The sequence below is a fragment of the Papio anubis genome, chromosome 11 (assembly GCF_008728515.1).
Source record: "Papio anubis isolate 15944 chromosome 11, Panubis1.0, whole genome shotgun sequence".
Classification (NCBI taxonomy): Eukaryota; Metazoa; Chordata; class Mammalia; order Primates; family Cercopithecidae; genus Papio; species Papio anubis.
The window spans coordinates 90,392,752-90,397,231 of record NC_044986.1 but is presented as its reverse complement, the minus strand read 5'-3'; positions in this window follow the sequence as shown (position 1 = coordinate 90,397,231).

The following is a 4,480-nucleotide window of genomic DNA, read 5'->3' as shown; positions in this document are numbered from 1 at the left end:
TCTTTTTTTCTTTCTTTCTTTCTTTCTCCTCTTTCTTTCTTCTTTCTTTCTTTTTCTTTCTTTCTTTCTTTTCTTTTCTTTCTTTCTTTTCTTTCTTTCTTTCTTTTCTTTTCTTTCTTTGTTTCCCTCCTCCTCCTTCCTTCTTTCTTTTTGAGAGTAGGTCATCACCCGGGCTGGGTGGGAGTGGTGTGATCTCGGCTCACTGCAAGCTCCACCTACCAGGTTCACGCCGTGCTCCTGCCTCAGCCTCCCGAGTAGCTGGGACTACAGGAGCCTGCCATCACGCCCTACTAATTTTTTTTTTTTTTTTTTTTTTAGTATTTTTAGTAGAGACGGAGTTTCACCGCATTAGCCAGGATGGTCTCAATCTCCTGATCTCATGATCCGCCCGCCTCAGCCTCCCAAAGCGCTGGGAAAACAGGTGTGAGCCACTGTGCCTGGCCATTTTCAGGTATCTTTATAGCAATATCCCACTTCTCAGTACCAATTTTCTGTGTTAGGTCATTCTTGCACTGCTATAAAGAAACACCTGAGACTGGGTAATTTAAAAGAAAGGAAGTTTCCTTGGCACACAGTTCTACAGGGTGTACAGGAAGCATGACAGCATCTGCTTGTGGGGAGGCCTCAGGAAGATTCCAATCATGGCAGAAGGCAAATGAGGGGCAAGCATCTTACATGGTGAGAGCAGGAGTAAGAGTGAAAGGGGAGGTGCCATACACTTTCAGCACCAGATGTCTCGAGAACTCACTATTGCAAAAGACAGCACCAAGGGGATGGTGCTAAACCATTCGTGAGAAATCCACCCTTATGATCCAGTCACTTCTCGTCAGGCCACACCTCCAACATTGAGGATTACAATTTAATATGAGATTTGGTGGGGACACAGATCTACACCATATCACCATTTCTTCAATTAAAAAAGAAATAATAATCGAGAAGGCTTTGTTATTGGAATTTATGATAGGTACTGCAATAATAAAACATGAAATTTCAGGTAAATAGTGGATACTTAATAAATATCTGTTGAATGAATGAATGAAAAAAATAATCTGTTTGATTCTACTTTATCTCCTTCTTATTTTTCATATTTTACCCCCATTTTACTTTATACGTTATCTTTTGTGGAAAGAGAGGAAAGAAGAATCTGTGTTCACAAGATGTACAAAACTATTGAAATCTAAATACTCATGGAATTACTCATACAGGTGTGTGCCTGCATTCTTTTATAATTTAAATTCTGTTTCATTTGATTTTGTTTTCAACGAAAATCCAAACTGTCTTTATATTGATAAGACTGGTAACTTTGCTAAACCTTTTCCTAATATTTTCAAAGCTATACTAACATGAAAACTAGATGTGTATGGATGCCTGTATTCTTTGTAAATCTTGGTATTTATTTATATTATTCAATTAAAATGTTAGCTTAATTCCTTTTCATGTGGTATATTTTTGTGTACTTGGTTCTCAGTGAAACATTTAGTTATAATTGTAGACTTGTAGTAAGTTTCTGAAATATTTATAAAAAATCATTAATCTAAGTGATTATTGGCATACAATTTTTTATCTATTACTCATTAACCTTACAATTTTTAGTGTCAATAAAACTGATCCAAGATTGAGGACTATGGCAAAATCAGGTGAGCCCATCAGATATATCTATCAGATATGCAGTGACCTATTATAAAGGAATGCTTGTCATTTCCTGCCTACCATATCAATTTACTGCAATGTTATTTTCATAGAAAATGCTATTTAACAGGTCTAAAAGAAAAGTTTTCTATATTTTCTAAGTTAACTTGCTGACCTCTGTCACCAAATTATCAAAAATAATGTATTTTTAATTGCCAAAACATGAGTGTCTGCATGTGTATTTGTATATGTAGAGAAATAAAGAAAACTGCATTGTTTTATTCAGTGCATTTATGTGAAATACGAAGAATGGATGAGACACCACCATCAGTACCACTCCACATCTATAAAAAGAGAAGCACTAGTGAAAAGATGTTTTATTAGAACCTGCCTTTGGTTTTTCTTGGAAGAGTAGATTTCATCAGGTTTTAGAGCAGGAATGTACTCAGTCTTTCATAGCACAATAGTGAGGGTTCAATTATTCCCCCAACTCATGGATAAATATTCTATTGTGATAAAGATACTCCGTTGTTATTATGCATCCAGGGAAAGGGGGGGGTAAAATCTAGAGACAGAGGTAAACTTACCATTAAAGGTAGAGATGGGATCTTAAAATATTAATATTCCCACTAGTTGCTGGAAATTCCTTTCTGATTTTCCTCTGTGTTTCCCCTAATGTTTCCATTCAGACCAAGACAAAAGTGAGGATGTGATTTGGAATAAAACGTGATCTCCTACGAATCCAGACTCACACAATGGCTGGGCCCTCATTGGCTCCCTGAGGAACAAAGGTAGGTGAGCCTTACCACTGTGCTTAGGAACCTGGCGTTCACAGGATTGCAGGGCCCTGGTACATTTGTGAGTGAGTGCATGGGCACATGTTTACGGGAATCTCCTGTGTTATCTCTCAGACACAGATAAACTTGTCAGCCACTTACCAGGCATTGAAAACTGTTCCAGCCCCAAAATATCACCCCTATCAGTCCACCAGCCAGTCAGAAATTCTCTAGAGTTGAGTCACCCCTTATCTAGGCCAAGTTCCTGTTAAATACCAATAGTTTTAACTAGGGGAGAAGTAACAAATTAACCCATTAGTAAATCTCAGCTATTTTGCAGCCAGCAGGACTTTCAAGGAAAGGGACAGATGGCAGAATGCATGATTCCAGATTGATGCAGACCATGGGTATTGAGTGAAATGTGAACATGATGGCAGGGCACAGTGGACAATGCAATTGAATGTGGTGAGAATTAACATCTTCCCATTTTGAAGGATCCCAAGATAAGGTTTTATCCTTGAGAGACAAGACTTGCAATAACTACAGTGCCACATCTACTGTGATAACAGCTATAAGTCAGACATTAAAACATGAGTAAAACCTAATACATTTCTTCATAAAGGTATCATCAACTAAGCTCAGAAAATCACAATAAAAGTACACAAATAATAAAAGCACAGCAATCGATATAAAGTATCAGTAAATATTTGTCTAAATGAATAAGAATCCTTGTAGAAGTACTAGTAATGGAACACAGAATTTCAAAGAAGGCTGAAAAAGTGTATCTAGCTGTACTTGTCACTAAAGACTTTAGAAAAAATAGGCAGTTTTAAAGACTGGGTGAGATGTTAGCAGGTTGATATAAAAGGAAGGAGGAAAAGGGAGAGCATGTCTGGTGCACAGAAGAGCAGTAACCATGGCACAGGGCTGGGAAAGTTGAACAGATATTTAGGAACCTGCTTAGAGTTCACTTTGGTTATAGCACAAGAAACATTGGAGAAACAGTGGAGAAAAAGGAAAAAGGGATAGCCCTGTTTTAAGGGAGAACACTGAAAACCATTAAATGTTGGACTAAGGTGCTTGTATTTAATGACAGAAATGCACTGAAGTTTTCATTGGAATTTTAAAAACAGAAAATGACATAATTATTACCCAAGTTAAAAAGTATCAGTCCTACAAAATGGAAGTCACATGCAAGATTAGTGACAGGAAGAGACACCAGGATCCATCAGATGTCCAGGATGGATATCCAGGACATGTAGCAGAGAATCTTTAGAAAAGTGACTAGGCTGTGAGGGCAAAGAGGATGAAAAAGGGTCAGAGCAATTTTTGAGTTTCAGTTCTACAAAGCTGTCACATAGGGTAGTTTGCAGAATGGGTAAAAAGGGCAAAAGAGAAGACAATGTGGTGTTTGTTCTCGTTTGGTTCACAATGGACACATAAAGGAAAATGTTCTCCAGGTATCCAGTGAAAGATTTTGGTAGGCAGTGGAAAATGTAGCTTTTGGATTCAGGAGGTTATCAGGTATAAAGGACAATTTCTGTGTGGGATTTACAGGGAAGTCGACAAGGGTTGACTAAGAAGCCAATTGGAGGATCCAGGTAAGCTGGGGAACATGTGAATTATCGTGATCTCCAAGTTTACATGAGAGACTTTAGGAATTACTCAAGTATGAGAATTAGCAAAATGCTCAAGTAGATGAGGGAGAAAATCACAGAGAAAAAAATGTCTCAATAACTCAATTAACTGGAATCATTTAAAAATCACTAGGGCAATTCCTTGCTGGCAAGCTCAGTTGTTTTCTAGAAATGATGTCATATGATGCTACAACCTTTATTTCTAGCTTCTCATCTATAAATTACCTCTAGAATCTTAAAAAACGAAAATAAAGTTCATCTTCTAGCTTAAAGGAAAATATCTGTGTTCATGTGAGGCCGACTCTTGCTTCGACCCTTATTACATGGAACACGTGTGTCCTCTTGTGCCCTAAACAGGTGTGGCTTCATCAGGGTTTCCTTCCTTCCTTCCTTCCTTCCTTCCTTCCTTCCTTCCTTCCTTCCTTCCTTCCTTCCTTC